Consider the following 18,171-nt stretch of genomic DNA (forward strand, 5'->3'; position numbering starts at 1 on the left):
TCCTGAATCCAGGGCCGGTGCTCTATCCACTGTACCACCTAGCTGCCCCCATAGAAAATAATTAGTGATGAATAAAGGATAGAGAGGAGAGGTGTGCTTTCATTAATAGAGAAAACTCCTATATGAAGAAACTACCCTAACATTACTACCCTAATCATTACTTTCTCTCTCTATAGTCTTACATATAGAACTGTGGTAGGGCAGCTAGGTGGTGCAGTGGGTAGAGTGCTATGCCTGGAGTCAGGAAGACATCTCTCTGGATTCAAATCTGTCCTCAGACACTTACCAGCTGTGTGACCCTGGGCATATAACCCTATTTGCCTCAGTTTCCTCATCTTTAAAATGAGATAGAGAAGGAAATGGTGAACTATTCCAGTATCTCTGCCAAGAAAATCCCAAATGCGGTCATGAAGAGCTGTTTATTACTGAAATGACTACACAACAACAATATAGAACTATAAGGTTAACTGAGAGTTCTGGGGCTATAATGGCCATAAGGTGGCTGAAACAAGACAACCTGGGATTAAAGAGATGGCCACCAAGTTCTCTTCAGATTCTGAAACTCTTAAATGACTTTATAGAAATGAAAGCTTGATTGAAATTAGACAACACACATTTAATATTTTGCCTAGTGAAAACAGTTTTTGGACTTCCTTTCTCTACAACATGTTCTTTATATCTATCAAAGTAATAGGATTATATAATCACTAGGGATTCCAACGCATTGTTTATCTAGTGAGCAGAATTGTTTAATTTATTTTCATATTTTAATATAATGAAAATAATGCAAAGAAAACTTAATAGCAAAAAAAAATATTAAGTATGAGAAGTATTTTGTCTGGATCTTCTTCAGGACCAACAACAGGCTCTCTCCTTCTCCACCAGTACATCAATATGGCAATAGAATGTGTGTATATTGCACTACTGTGTCCAACTGGAATTAGATCTTCTGATTAGATTTCCCATTCCTCTATGAATGATCTACTCCTCAGACTCTTTTGCTGGATCTTCATGCAAGTTGTACTTGCTAAACATGGGCATCCCTCTTGGCTCTATCTTGACTAGCTATAGATTTCCCTCTATATTCTTTGACTTGGTGACCTCATCATCATGGATTCAATTACCATCTTTCCTGCCAATAATTATCATATCTATTGATCTTGTCCTGAATTCCACTCTCATATTACCAACTATTCACTGAACATTGAACTGGATGTCTTAAATACAACATATCCCAAAAAAATCATTACCTTTCCCCCAACACCCTTTCATTTCCCAAACTTCCCTCTTACTGTCAAAGACACCAAAATTCTCTCCTTCAACCAAGTTTATAACCTAGGAGTCATCCTCTCTCTTCAATCTCTTATCTCTAATATCCAATCTCTTACTAAGTCCTGTCCATTCTACTGTGATAGCAATGTGAGAAGAACCTGAAGTAGGGAGACTAAGTAGCAGAACATTGCATTAATACAGGTATGAAGTAATAGAGACCTGTACCATGGTGATTATAGTGCCAGAACAGAGAAGGGAACATGTACAAAAATTGTTGTGAAGGTAGAGTTTGATAAGACTTGGCAACTGATGGATATAGCAAAATGGTGATTGAAAGAGAGAAAGAGAGAGAGAGAGAGAGAGAGAGAGAGAGAGAGAGAGAGAGAGAGAGAGAGAGAGAGAAGAATCCAAAATGACACAAACATTTTAGTCTCAGTAACTGGAATGATGATAGTGGGTTCTACAATAAAGAGGTTAGAAGTATGAACTCCTTCATTATACAGGATAGGTTAGAAAACTGAGGCAAAAAAGCCCATGTTTTACCCAAAGTCATACAGCTAGGAAGTGTCAAGGACAGGGTTCAAAACTCAGCCTTTCAGAAACCAAGTTCAACACTCTGTACACTACTTCACTGACACCAGCTACATGACCTTGAAGAAGCTAATTAAGCTTTATTGGTCTTATTTTCTGCATTTCTAAAATAAAGGCTTTGGACTAGATGACCTCAAAATTCCTTTCCAACTTGCAATCTCTGATACTATGAACATAGGATCATTTTCTCACATTCCTTCCAACTGCTGTTCCTCAATGAAGCCTAGTTTTCTCTTGAAGATTTCATATCACTTTGTATCCCCTTTCCCTAAGGTAGCTTGTACCTTCTTTCACAATCCCTGGCACACTGAGGCAAGAGGAGAAGTTGACATAACTTTTGCTCTTATCTATAATGGAACTTTGAGTGAGAAAGAACAAAGTTCAAATTCTGTCCCACATACTTAGTAGCTGAGGGCGTTGGACAACTCATAAGTTTTCTCCACCTCGTTTCCCTTATCAGTAAAATGAGAGGGTTTGACTTTGTTGTCTGTGGTGACTTCTAGCTACAAATCCATTTCCCATGATGCTCTAATCCAATAATACTATCACTTAGCAACCACCTTTCTTCCTTTAATTTTATTCCAGCTTGTTCAAATCTTAATTGTTGTTATCTACAGCTTTCAATATTGAAGTAAGTTTTCTTCTTCCCCAGTATGTTATCTACCTGGTTCACAGTCTTTTACCAACCTATCCCACTCCCTTCAAACACACTGAGCTTCCAGTTTTTCACCTTTCCCACCACCCATGAAAAATGCTCCCCTCCCAATCTCTCTCAACCATGAACAAGAGTGTTGACACTTTGACCCCTGTACTCTGTCTTTCCTTGTGTCACTTAAGTGAATTTGACCCAGATGCTGGAATTCCTGGTCATAGTTTTACTGAACATTAAATTGAGAGTCATGGGTTGCAGTCAATTTGAACTCCTGAACATTCAATTTCTCTAAAGAACATTTTTAAATAGCTTCGACAGATAGAACAAACAAAGTGAGGACATTGGGGGTCTAATTTGATCTTCTATCCTTGAGTAAATAGAACTTGAAGTGCCAAAGAACTAGACATAAAGAAACACTTGATTTCATGGACCTGTCAAATACTACACATAAAGACTAGACTAGATTGAGGCTGTGTTTAGACCATTCCAAATATCCAAATCAAACTGGAAAAAAGTATTCATTTCAGAACTGGAATGTAGTTCTGCATGCTGATGAAATTCAGGCTATTTAATAGACATATGGGTTTGTGTTGGCCTTTTAGTTGTCACCCAAATTGGGCTTTATGTCTGAATGGTCAGAGGTTTTCGTCTTTTCCATCTGTTTTTTCCCCTTTTCCTTATTTAAGTATGATTTTTAAACATATCCTTCTCCCCAAAGGTTACTTATCTTATATCTTTAAAGGCTTCATAGCTTGTGTCAAGGCTTTTGCCTTTGGTTTAAGGGTATGTGTTTAAAGCTTTCAGGAGAATCTTTCTACAAAATGTTAACATATACGTAGAAGGAAGATTAAAATAAAAGAGGATAAAGACATGGGTTGACTTTATTTATAGGTTTACCAGTGAGCTTCCACTTCATTAAAGGGAGCATAACTTGAAATAATAAAGGACTTGCTCTGCTATATTCTGCCTCTCATTATATGAAATGGTATTTGTAAAATTGCTTGACACAGTGCCTTTTATATAAAAGGTTCTATATTAGTCAAGCAAACAATAAAAAAAACATTTATTAAGCATCTTTTATGTATCAGGTACTTTGCTAAATTCTGGTAATAATACAAAAAGAGGCAAAAGAGAGTCCTTGCCCTCAAGGAGCTTACAGTCTAATAGGGGAGATAACTTCTAAACAAATATATACAAAGCAAGCTGTATGCAGGATAAGTAGGAAGTAATTAACAGAGGGAAGACACTACAATTGAGAGAGTTTGGGGAAAGTCCCCAACAAAAACAGGAATTTTAGTTGGGACTTAAAAAAAAGCTAGGAGGGGCAGCTAGGTGGCATAGTGGATAGAGCACCGGCCCTGGATTCAGGAGGACCTGAGTTCAAATCCAGCCTCAGACACTTGACACTTACTAACTGTGTGACCCTGGGCACATCACTTAACCCCAATTGCCTCCCCCCGCAAAAAAAAGCTAGGAAGATTAGTAGTCAGAGCAGAGGAGGGAGAATGCTCCAGGTATGGGGGACAACCAGATACAATGCCCAAAGCTGAGATGGAGTGCTTTGTTCATGGAAATTCCAGGAGATCTGTGTCACTAGATTGAAGAGTTTATTCTAAGAGTAAGGTGTAAGAAGATGGGAAAGGTAGGAGGGGACAAGTTATGAAAGGCTTTGAATGCCAACAAAGTATTTTGTATTTGGTGCTGGAAGCAAGAAGAAGACGCTAGAGTTTATTATACTATAAGAGCTTATTCCCTTTTCTTCTCCTCTTCCCTAGGTAAACTACATCTAAATTATTGTGTCCATTTCTATTTGTCGTAATTAAAAAGGACATTGGTAAGTTGGAATGCATACAAAAAAGGGCTGCCAGGATGGAGAAGGTTGTGCCACATAAGCATCAGTGGAAGGAAATAGCCATGTTTAATCAGGAGAAGACTGGGGGTAGGTGAAATCATAGAGGTTCTATCCACTTGTAGGGCTTTCCAATAAAAATGGGGTAGACATACTTTAGGGTACAATCACAACCAAGGAAGAGATGGGGTTATGATCATTAACCATTGGGACTTTCATGCTAGATTATTCACAGATCCACAGTACTCCAGGTTTGGAAGCAACATCAAAACCCATCTACCCCATCCTATTGCTCAACACAAATTCTACAAAATACCTGATAAATGGTTAGGCAGCCTCTGATTTAAAACCTCCCTAGGAAAGCCATGCCCAACTTTTAGAAAACACTAATTATTAGGATGCTTTTCTTGACTTCAAGGTCATTGTCAATTCATCATATATAGGAAGATTGAAAAGGTAGGAAGAGATAATGTGATGAAGGGCTTTAAAAGCCAATTATAAGATTTTTAAAAATTGGAAATAAATCAGAAATCACTGGATTTTATTGATTGGGGAAGAGACATGTATAGACCTGCACTTTAAAAAAGTTGTGCCCCCCCCCCAAAAAAAAAGAGAAAAAAATTTTTAAATCATGTTGATAGCTGAGGTGGAAAATGACTAGAGTTGAAAGTGACTTGTGGCACAGAGACTCACTATGTAGCAATTGTACAGTAATGGGGTGAGAAGGACTTTCAACAAGGTGGTGGCATTATCAGAGAGTAGGGTTATATATGAAAGATACTAGAAGGTATCATTGATAAGATTTGTCAATTGATCATATATGGGGAAAAGACAGAGTGAGAAATTGAGGATGACCTAAAGAATAACAAGTCAGGGAACGATCCTGCAAAGGTTTCCAGGGAAATCATACTTTATTTCATGGAACTTCTCTGTCCAAGGTCACTTTCTCTTCAGGCAATAGTCAGATAGTCTCATCAATCCTTATTCTAATGCATTAGCAATGTCATAGGCCCAGGTCTATACTACTCTGCCTCAGCTAACGTTATTTCCTTATAATTGTTACTGGGATTTACTAACATTTTATGTTAGAGCATGCCTATAATACCAAATAGGTAAGTGAGAGCACTAAAGCTCTTCTTCCTGGCTATCAGTTTTGATTCTTAATGAAAAAAGTATTCATTCCTTTGCTATCCAGCCAATGGCCATTGATGCCTAAGATATATGCATGCAGCTAAGTGAAAAACAGTAGAGCTGGCATTACTTCTGGTTGCTCAACTGAGAATAGTCTGATTTCTTTTAATGTTTAAATTGATTAGTGCAGGGTTTAGATATTTTCAAAGGCTCTTTTGTTTAAGTTGTGAATTGGTGATTTTAAGGAATGGTCATTAAAGTGTACCGCTAGGCCACCAGGGTTAATGAGGCAAATCTCATTGGCTCAAACACAAAATAAAGTCAGATTAGCTTTTATATTAGTAGACCCTGGGCACTGTCTTCTTTATTCTTCATGATTCTTGCTGACAATTTATACTTTGCCTTTGGGATAAAGTTTTATAGCACTGTATGCCTCTGGAATAGAGAAAGAAATACAGACATGTCTTCTTATTCCTTCAGGGAGCCTCCACTAAAGTCCTCTAGGTATACTGCTCCAAGACACAGATATGACCCTTACTTCTCAAGGTCAATACCAAGGGAGCATGAGATGTTAGGCCCTCCCTTTGAGGATAGGTCTATATAGCCTAGGGATCCAACCAGTTAGGTTCAATGGAATTCATCCCAGAGCATATAATCATTAGATAAAGAATTGTCTTGGCCACAGCAATTAGTAAGGACCATCTCACCATGATGTTAAGGGCTTATGTTTTGCACATGTGGAGGGAGTACCAACACTTGATTAAATCATGGATATTAGAAGTATTAAAAAGGGCTTTTCAAGGAGAGGACTTGACTTCACAATGACTTCTATGTACTTCAATGATATAGGTAAGTGATGGGTAGGAAGGAAGGTAAAAGAATATGGAGGGGGGCAGGTAGGTGGCACAGTAGATAAAACACCAGCCCCATATTCAAGAGGACCTGAGTTCAAACCTGACTTCAGACACTTGACACTTACCAGCTGTGTGACCCTGGGCAAGTCTTATAACACACATTGCCCCGCAAAAAATAAAATAAAATAAAAATAAAATATATGGGGAAGCCATTATATTTTTCCTTATCCTCACTGCTCTAACACTGATTAGCTGGATGAGTATATGCAAAGCATTTGATCTCTGAACCTCAGTTTCCTCACATCTGTAAAATGGGAATAAAAGTACATGTAGCACACCTGGTCATGAATAATGAATCCCGTTAAATGGTCCCACCATTCAAATTTACAGCATATTCGCCTTCAACCAATGACCATGTTTTACATAATAATAAATTTGAATAGTTGGGAATTTATATACCTGTGACTTCAGGGGATTAATTATTCACCCTAGTCAGGGCCTAGATGTATCTACCTCACAAAGTCATTGTGTGGATTTGATGAGATGATGTATAGAAAACAATGTGTAAACTTTAAAGCACAATATGAATGTAAGCTATCATCATCACCATCATCTGCATTTTTACTATAATAATAATAATAATAATAATAATAATAATAATAATAATAAAGTTTCTCACATTTAAATAGCACTTTAAGTTTCACAAATTGTTTCCTTCCTGATAACCATGTGAGGAAGGTTGTCGTAGTCTGGTTGGTCTTCAATTATTTTAGTCATGTCCAAGCCTTCATGACCCCATTTGGGTTATCTTAGCAGAGATTCTAGAATGGTTTGCTATTTTCCTCTCCAGCTCATTTTACAGAAGAGGGAACTGAAGCAAACAGGTTTAAGTGATTTGCCCAGGGTCACACATATAGTAAATGTCTGAGGCCAGATTTGAACTCAGGATCGCTCTTACTTCAGGCCCTGCAGTCTACCTATTGCTCTGCTTACCTGCCCTTGTCCTAGTAACATTAATTATATTTTTAGTTGGAACTGAGAGAAAATAAATGGCTGTATTAAAGTACTGATGTGAACTCATATCTCCTGATGCTACACCCAATGCTCTTCCCTCTGTTGCCTTTTGTGTATTTTTCTTATGCCTTTACTCTGTTCCCTACTAGATCATTGGATCTTTAGGGTAAAGTATGTCTTTTTTTTTGTCTGTGAATTGCTCCTTTTGAGTAATATAGAGCTTTCCGAAGTTAATTTGTTGCTGTAGAATGAAGGTAAGTATTTAAGGGTGAAGATCTTGGTTCCAAAGGGTACAATAGAATGTAAAAATTTTAGAAGGAAGCACAGAAAGGGACACAGACAAGCTGTACAGTGTTAGTACTATGTTAATATAATATACACTTAAAATTTGTATAATAGAGATATATAATTTCGTATAGAATAATCCTTTTCTATCTTTCTTTTTACATGTAAGTAGTTATATTTTTTATATTAAGTATATGTGCACTGAATAATAATAGTTAAATAAGATTTTTGAGGGCATATTTTTAAAATAAAAATTTTTATACAATGTATAGCACAGTGCTTTTCACTCATTAAGTGTTAAAAATTTATTGTTACATGAAATTGAGTTTTCATCCTAATTACTTCCTAATTAATTGGAAATTCAATAATGGCATTTGAAACTTAAGTAATATGTCAGTGATGTGAATTAATGAATTTATTATGAAATGCTTAATATTTAGAATTGTCTGGTTTATGTTGTATACTATTATTTTTTGGAAAGCATCATGAGAGCAGAATCCATGTTGTATCTAAACAATATATGTGTTCTCTAGGGCCTAGTACTGTCTTTTTCACATAATAGATAGGTTAAGAAATATTTGTATAATGAATGCCTAATTAAAAATGAACATTTTCAGCAAGAGGAATCTCAATAACTTCTCAGGTACCTCTTCCAATCTTTGAATGCAGTTTTTTTGTTATAAAGTTCTTCATACCAAGTTCTGTGTCCATATAACTTTTAGCCATTGGTCCTAGTTCTACTCTTGGAGAAACACAAAATTCTTAATGCTTTTTTTTTTTTTTCACATGACAATCCTTGAAATTGTGGAAGATAGGGGCGGCTAGGTGGCGCAGTGGATAGAGCACCGGTCCTGGAGTCAGGAGTACCTGAGTTCAAATCCGGCCTCGGACACATAACACTTACTAGCTGTGTGACCCTGGACAAGTCACTTAACTCCAATTGCCTCACTAAAAAAAAAAAAAAAAGAAAGAAATTGTGGAAGATAGTTACTCCATTTCCTCTAAGCCTTGATTTTGCTTTTTTTTTGGGGGGTCGGGTGGGCAATGAGGGTTAAGTGACTTTCCCAGTAAGCCTTGCCTTTTCTAAGATAATTAGGCTTAATTTATTTTGCTGATAAAGTAATCATAGACCCTAAATGACCTGTCTCTTGCCCTCCATTCCTTTCCATCTTCTTTCTTCTCCACACTTCTCCATGCCCTTTGGGAAACAGCTCATATTCTGTCTCTTCTAATTAGTGGTCCATTTAAAAGACACAAATATTATTATATATCAGTCAAGAAGACTGGATCAATTTTAAATTGAATTTTAAACTTAAATGTAGGATTTTGTACTTTTTGTGTTAAATTTAAAGGGCTCATTTTAGGTCATTATTACACCTAGACCACTTTAACATGCTTATTTCTGTACTTAAAATTCTGTAGGCAATGGTTTTCTGTAATCAGTAGCTTTGATAGTGTGTTTGCATCTAAGTCATTGATGTTGAACAGAATCAATTAAAAAGAAAAAATCCGTGTTGCATACTATCAGAAAACTTCCTCCAGTAATCATCCTCCTTTGGACATGTATTTTCAACCAGTTTTCACTACATGTAACTGTAATGAAGAATTGTTCATTAATGATATTACAAGAAATTGTAAGGACTTCGCTGAAATCAAGATAGAAACTATGAAATTCTCTTTCTTAGTCTCAACAATCTTTTCAAAAATTAATAGAAGCTGGGGCAGCTAGGTGGCTCAGTGGATAGAGCACCAGCCCTGGAGTCAGAAGTACCTGAGTTCAAATGTGGCCTCAGACACTTAACACTTAGTAGCTGTGTGACCCTGGGCAGGTTACTTAACCCCAATTGCCTCACTAAAAAAAAAAAATATATATATATATATATTTATAATAGAAGCTAGTCAGGTATTGTTTCTTAGTGAATCCATGTTGGCTCATACTGTTCACCTCTCCTTTATCCCTGGTCTATCAGAAAGAAAAGTACAGGGTCTATATTTCTAATTCATACTTGTATGGCCGTCAGAATGGGCATAAGACATTACATCACCTCAAAATTGGATTCTGTCAGATTCAAACAAATTTTTAACGTAATTATACTGGATAAACATCCCTCCCTTCCCCCCAAATTCTCAGTTTCCATATATCATTTTGTCATTAATTTCATAGGTTTCCATCAATACAGCAAATATTTATTAAATGCCTAGAATGCGCAGAATGCTGAACTTTGTGAATTACATTGGATTGCTTGCATATATGCATAAAAATAACTAACTTTTCTAAGGTAACTTTATTTTATGCAGCAAATTACTTGATACTTTTAAACCTCCAGTATTTATCTAAGTATTGTACAAGGAAAAATTCCAAGTTAAAAATGATCTTACCATGGTATATTTATAGTCCATATCATATTAGCCAAGGGTAGAAGATGGCATACTTGCAGCAAAGACATAATGATAATAGGTATATGTATACTTATCATTTTAAAGTTCCCTCTTTATTTTTTTATGTGTGACATAATTGGGATTTAACATTTATATATTTGATAATTTTATTTTTCAAATTAAATTTCATTATTCTGCCATGAAAATTTGGAAAGAGATATGCCACATAAATTGAATTTTGCTTATATGATATATCAAGCTTCTATGTGAGAAAGTGGGAACACAGATTCACAAACTGAGTAAAGGATATTAATTTTCTATATCACACTTGTTGTTGTTCAGTTGTTTCAGTCATATCTGACTCTCCATGACCCCATTTGGGGCTTCTTGCAAATAGGTTTTCATAATGATAATAATAAAACCCAACACATTATGAGTCTTTGCAGCAAGATTTCTGGGAAAAGACAATTAGTTTTAAGTTTCTTTGATATTTTCTTAAATGATGTGAATTTCTCACATATTACTTTAATAAATCTATTTGTACTGAAGACTAGAAAAGTTAGAAATAAAAGAAATAATTTAGAAGGATGAACAAAAACTTAAAGATTGCATACTAAAAAGTCTTCATGGAGGAATAATTGAAAATAATATGATGAAAGCAGATATCTGACCATATGATCTCTTGAGGTACCACTGAGATCCATCAATCTATGATACTGTGAATTTGAACTAGTACTAATAGAGGCCAAGTGTTGTGGAAAATTGAAGTAATTCTGGTTAATTCAGGGAAAATGGGGGATGGGGAGAAGAGATTGAGTTATTTTTGTCATTGTTATTTGCTGTTTTATGTTAATGTGGGGAAGATCTTTGTGTGAATCAAATTTATTAGCAAATTATTCTCATCTCCATTTCACTTGACCTTCAGAGAAGAAGCCTCATGGAAATAAAAAAAGGATCATTTTTTCCTTTTATACTTTAATTTGTAACCTACGATAGATTTACTACAAATATTAAAAGAAGTACAAACCCCACCCGCCAATCCACCCACCTCCATTTATCCACGATAGCAATGGCTTACATGAATACTGATGATTTGACTTTGATCCTTGATCTAACAAGTCACCCTGTGAACCTGGAATCATAGACTTAGAGTATCTCTGAGAACATCTAATTTTGACTATGTGATAAATCTTATCACCATCCTGAGAAATAGTTATCCACCCTTTCTTGAATCTTCACTAATGATCAGTGATTTCCTGTCCCACAGAGTCAGTCTATTGCATTTATGGAAAGCCCACTTTCTTTTTCTTGGAAGCTACATTAATGGAAACCAATGGTTTCTTTCTTGATCGGTACAAATAGTTGTATCATTGCATGAGGTTGGCTAGGCTAATTCATCTCCAAACATCTTTTGTTCATCACCAGTATTGTCATGGTGGAATGGCCTTGAAAGGTCACACTTCTATTATTCAGTCTTTCAAAACATGTTTATTGAATTCATTTACACAAGGATTTATGAAGTACCAACTACATGCGTGACACTGACTTAGGCTTTGGAGATGCAAACACAAAATACAGTTCCTATCCTAATATTTATATTCTACTGCAGATCAGTAATATGTATATAGAAAAGTAAATATAAAATATATACAAATCAATTTGGGGAGGAAAACACCACAACTGGGAGAGGGGATTACAAATGGCCTTAGCTTAAGAAGTTGACATTTGAAAGGAAAAGCATTCCAGGCATTGAGGATATAGCCTATGGAAAAGCACAGTGGTAGGAGATAGAATGTCATGTACCAGTTACCAGAAGGATACCAATGCAATTAGAATGTGGAGTTCATGAAAAAGAACACTAAGGTTTCTATCCTGTGTGCCTGGTAGTTTCCAGAAAGGATCCAGATTGGAATAGCTAGTATATCAATGTGACTTTGAACTCTGCACAGTATTTGTATTTTCTATGATTATTTTATAAGCTTCTAAGGTACATTTTTGAGACAAATGCTGAGGTTTCCTATCTTTCTTTTTTCTTTTGCTCTTCCCTTCCTTCCTAGCTTCCTCCCTTCTTCCTTCCTCCCTTCCTTCCTCCCTCCCTCCCTCCCTCCCTCCCTCCCTCCCTCCCTCCCTTCCTTCCTTCCTTCCTTCCTTCCTTCCTTCCTTCCTTCCTTCCTTCCTTCCTTCCTTCCTTCCTTCCTTCCTTCCTTCCTTCCTTCCTTCCTCCCTTTCTTCTCTTCCTCCCTCCTCTCCTCCTCCTCCTGCTTCTTCTACTTCTACTTCTGCTGCTTCTGCTTCTCCTCCTAAGTTCTTTTGACCTTCTGACAAGATTACAACCTTTGGCTAATCCTTTTCTTTCTCAGATCTACTAGCATCATTTGGATGCTTTATTTTTAGTAGGTTTGGAATAGCTATGTTCAAAATGAATATTGGACACAGCATTTTCCCTGAGACTATGGGGTTCTAAATGCTTCATCCCTTATATGCACACATATTACATTCTGGTATGTATGCCTGCTTTCTTCTCATTGTGACTTGGCAGAAAATCACCACTGTATAATAATACCCAGCAGGGAGCAAAAGTATAAAATCTGTGTAATCAACCCTGACCTTCTCAACTATCCTAATTACTCTATTGTGGGAATTTAAAAGTTATATGAACTATAGGCTGACTAGAGAAAATACTAAATACGCAATTGAAGCTATAGTATGACCTGTCCTACCTGTGAAAGTGGATAATAAATACAAAAATTAATGTCTATTACTCATTCCCAATTAAGGAGCAGCCTTTTGGAAGTTTATTTTTATATTACCTTTTCCTAATTTTCCATTGCTTTAAAAGAATACCAAAAAATAGTAATGCCATTATGAGCCTGCATTTGAGTTCAGATGCTGTCATTGACTGGATGGGTTGGCCAGACTGAGAAGAGTGATTTCTCTTAAATTAGGATTATACTTGTCTTTACACATCCGTTATGGGGCTAGTGAGATAAAATAAATGGAACAATCTGTCGTCCCTACCAAAAAAAAAGTCATTAGGCATACAAATTCAGACTTGAATACTTCTTTTTTTTTTTTTCTCTGCCTCCAATGCTGTTGCATCCTCTGAACAGGCAATTCCCATAGTTGAGAAAATTCACAGGTAGACTGATCATTATTGGCACTTGTGAATTCAGAAAAAAAAAAGTTATATCTGCAATATTCCAGTCTTTAGCTGGATTCACATAATTAGTTCTGTTCAGGCTGAGGTCATCTCTAATTTTTCTCAATTGCAAAATAAAATTCATACCTGCTCAGTGAGAGTGGAAGTGGATCTTGACTTGTACAGTATGTGAAATATATATATATATATATATATATATATATATATATATATACACATAAAATCAATATCCTTTGGGGCAGCTTGCTTGAAGTAATTAAGAATACAAGAATACTTTTCCTTTTTTCAATTTTTTTTCAATTTTTACCTTTTGGTGATGAAGGCAAAAAAGGAACTATAATGATTAAAAATATTCTAGGTATATTAGGAGGCATAAACTCAATCTAGGAACTATTGTGCAACTCTTAGTACTGGATGGAACCTTGAGAATCTACTATTCTGGGGGCAGCTAGATGGCACAGTGGATAGAGCACCAGCCCTGGATTCAGGAAGACCTGAGTTCTAATCCAGCTTCAGACACTTGACAGTAAGTAGCTGTGTGACCCTGGGCAAGTCACTTAACCCTCATTGCCCCCCCCCACAAAAAAAAAAAACTACTATTCTAACCCCATCATTTTACAGATAAGGAATTATTGACTCCGAAAACTGAAGTGACTTTTCCAAGGTTTTACAGCAAGTAACAGAGTCAAGTATTGGAACCAATCCATTAAACTATACTGAGGAAGTTTGCAACTTTAGCATCTGCTTAAAATGAGATTCATTTGTATTTATTTCCCTTATTTCTAATGTACAAAAAAGTTTTCTATTACCGGTTCTCTGTATTCATCTACAAAATACTCCTATTTTCCTAAAACATTTTCTAATGTGACTGTGGATTTTTTTTTCATTATTTATTCCCCTTCCCAAGAGCAACTTTGTGTCCTTTTAAAGTCTTCTGCCTCCTATGAACTTGAAAAGAAATTAACATAGTATTTTGATGAATTACCTCGTTTCTCATTAGACTAACTTCATTTTTCTATAGAGGGTCTTCAGTGACTTTCAGATATGAGGGCAGTTCAAGTTCATGAGTAAGTTCAATTGCCTGGGCAGAATAGTGTCATTCTTTTTCTAACTATTTATTAGTCATTGGCTTTGATATTATGGCAATTTCATCATTGCATCCTGAAGCAAAAATTCTTAAGTGGGTACAGCTCACTAATCTTCCTGCTTTATGTACTTCAAAAGTCCTTTTCATTTTTAATAGACTTTATTCTGCTTCTGGTACTATTTCTTTCATCTTCACCTTTCTTTTTAAGAATATATATGCATGCCTATATGTACATGTACACCTATATATTATTTTTAAATGCATACATATATTCATATATATATATATATATATATATATATATATGTGTGTGTGTGTGTGTGTGTGTGTGTGTGTATATGTGTATGTATACATAGAGTGATAATTTTTAACCATTCCAAATTGGTATCCTCCTATCCTGCTCCCCCCCACACATACTTTTCCACAATCTCTTGATCTATGCTTTTAAGTGTGTTAATTTTGCATTTAGGTCTTACAGATTCAATCTTATAGTAATATTTTGCTCATGTTTTTTTATTTCAAACTTATACATTTATATGTCAGTTATCAATTGCTTTTGCACAGAGCTATAAGGCTGCCTTGTTACTATAAGAAGCAAGGAAAGGAAGTTGGAAAAGGCCAATATCTCACACTTTTCCCCCTCCCCAGACCCTATGTTGGACTCCTCTCAAATTTATCCTATCTAAAAAGTATTTTTTTTAATTTTTCAAATATTTTTTCCAGAAAGGGATATTATCCAATATTGTACAAAAATAGTCAAGTACCGATGACCTGCTCTTAAAAATAATATTTCTACTCAGTAAAAATGTCCTAGAATTGTCTTAAAAAGAGATCTTTTAATAGTCTGTTGTTGATATGCTTTGCACATTTTATTCTTTTATAAAAATACTGTGACAGTATTATTAAGATAAATTCTAAAATAAGAAATAATCTTTGGTACTTAATATAAGAGGTCATGGCAGAGTGAAAGACCTACCTCTTTCTGACATTGTGTCCTTCAAGTTTTTTATCCTATCTAGACCTGATTTTCCTATTTTCTAAAATGTGAATAATAATAATACAGGAGCTGCTTATATAATAGGGTTTTAATGCACATCAAATGAGATAATATGTAAAGTGATAAATATCACAGTTATCATTAATTATTATCTGTTGTGGTATAAAGAGCCCCAATCCTTAGTAACACTTACTGTTTGTGTGACCTTAAACAAATTACTTAACCTATCTAGGACTCTATTTCTCCATTTATATATTTATATTTATATAATGTATGCAAATATATATTTATATAATAATATAATATATATTTATATTTATCAGTTTTAGCTCTATCATCTTATCTATTTTTTCTGAATTTCAAAACAGTGTGAGGTGGGAGGCATATCATTAAAAGGGGGAAAAATCTATTATTTCAAGAGATCAAAATCTCATGTACCTTACCCTCCAATAAAGAAAAACATCCCAGAAAACAAAGCAGACAAAAAGTGATAATGGTGGCAGGAGAGGAGAGAAAGCTGCTCCTTAATCCTCAAAGTCACATATATTTATTTTAATATATACAAGATTCATAATTTCCTGGGCAAGAATTCTGCCTCCATCAATAGAGATAATAACTCCTTTATATTCATATTCATAAGGTCCTCTTTCTGCATGTATATACTTGTGTATACGTACAGGCATATACACATACAGTTCCCAGAAGACCACTATTTTAGTGATAACAATGTCTTTCTATACAAAGCTAGGCTGGGCTTTGGGGTCTTACTCAAAGATCATACTTCCCCAGCATAGCTCTTAATAATGCAGTCACTGACCTCACAGAAAGAATCATTTCAGTAGAATTTTGGTATAGGATTCTATAGGACACCGCAATTGGGGTAGAACTTGTGTAATTTATAAGGTTTTTTTGTTTTTTTTTTTTTTTAGTGAGGCAATTGGGGTTAAGTGACTTGCCCGGGGTCACACAGCTAGTAAGTGTTAAGTGTCTGAGGCCGGATTTGAACTCAGGTACTCCTGAATCCAGGGCCGGTGCTCTATCCACTGCGCCACCTAGCCGCCCCATAAGTTTTATCTAATATCACTTTATGTATCCAGAAAGCCACTGCATATTTTTCTCCAAACAAAACAAATCAATTAAATAAAAATCTTATTTTAATGGCCCTTCTGCTCTTTCATTTTCCTAAATTGTTGTGATTCAGTTATGATTGAAGTGGATCAGCAAATCACTTAGCAAAAAAATCATGTTGTTCTTAGAATTAAACACTATACATAAATTGACCCTTTGAGAATCATAAAATGGGAACAGTGACACTCAGCTAAGATTTATGTACAAATTTAACTGGAAAATTCATTGAAGCAAAATAAAATACCTAGAGTACCTTCAAATACCATCCTTGCAAGGTTTTAGAATATTCCCTTGACCTAAATTCATCTTTTCTTTTACTGAAGTTTCCAAGTGAATTTTAAGAGCTAAACTCTTAAGATTGAGTGAATTGGTTCAGCCAAAAGTAAATGAGGTCCTTTGTTTCCAAAATGAAGTTGAAATATTAAGCAGGTATTTTCAGAGGAAAACCTATATTCTTGCCAACTTGTAATAGTTGCTGTTGCCTTTTATAGGTTTCTTCCATGTTAAATTCTTCACATTTCATTCCTTTGTCAATGAACAGATTGAGTTTCCAATGACTATAATTCCATGATTTCTTTCATGCTCATGAAGCTAGAATGTATGATGGAGATAAAGAAATCTCCTGCTGATTATCCATTAGAATGATAAATGCAGGGGCTATTTCTGTGGTTGTTACTTTATAACCAAAGCACCTCATGCAGTGCCTAGCTCATAGTAGTCACTTAATAAATGCTTATTGATTGATAGATGGAGGTTTAGTATTTTTGTTTTAATAAACATTTTATCTTATAATTTCCTTTTCAACTGTCTTTTGCGTTAAATAGCTGGCAGAATCTTAGCAAAAGCTTCAATGATATTTAGAATGGAGAAGACATTGAGCTAATCAAATTCTTTTCTGTCTCTGGGGCATTGCTTCTTTCTTGAGTTTGGAAGAATTTAGCCTGTGTAGAATGTTGACTCTGAAACACTTTGATCTCTCTTGAGCATTCCATTTCAGAAGATACTTGATAGCTTGTTTGGAAATTGCTCACTCCATATATTGCCATAAATCTTCTTACTTGATTCCATTATAGAGATTGTATTTATTATTATTATTATTATCGTTATCATTATTATTATCATTATTGCTGTTGTTGTGGAAATAAGAGATGTTGAAAATTTCCTCTCAGGGCTATTAATGAGTGCATACAATAATAGCATTCATCTTATCAGCAAGGGAAAATAAATATAATAACAATTTTGCTCATATGCTTCCATGGCTTCATGGTGACCTATATATATTTTTCTAATATAATTTGTTACAAATGAAAGTACTGTTGTAATCAAGTTTTGAGGACATAGAAGGATGCTTGGATTTTATAGCACAGATTCAACAATTTATTGAAATGAGAAGAAAAAAAATAGAAAATTGCCATTAAGAGGTCAAGGAGTTCTTTTAAATAATGGGTAATCTCTTTCAGGGGCAGCAAGGTGGTACAATTGATGTAGTGCCAGGCAGGGAGTCAGGAAGATTCCTCCTCGAGTTCAAATCCAGCCTCAGACACTTACTAGGCAAGTCACATAACCCTGTTTTGTCTCAGTTTCCTCATCTGTAAAATGAGCTGGAGAAGAAAATGGTAAACTACTCCATTATCTTTGAGAAGAAAATCTCACATGGCTTCATGACTGAACCACAACAACAACAAAATCTCCCTTACCCTCTACTTGGTGAACAAATTGTTTTCCTTTTAGCAGTTGTGCTTCCAACTTTAATCACACAAAAATATCTTGGT

The 18,171-nt window shown here is 35.3% G+C and overlaps 1 protein-coding gene across 4 annotated transcripts in view; it reads left to right on the forward strand.

Moving 5' to 3' along the window:
• NRG3 (neuregulin 3) overlaps nucleotides 1-18,171 on the forward strand; it is a 1,197,616-nt gene that overhangs the window by 359,603 nt on the left and 819,842 nt on the right. The window lies entirely within an intron of this gene.

The sequence above is a fragment of the Dromiciops gliroides genome, chromosome 2 (genome assembly GCF_019393635.1).
Source record: "Dromiciops gliroides isolate mDroGli1 chromosome 2, mDroGli1.pri, whole genome shotgun sequence".
In the NCBI taxonomy this organism is placed as follows: Eukaryota; Metazoa; Chordata; class Mammalia; order Microbiotheria; family Microbiotheriidae; genus Dromiciops; species Dromiciops gliroides.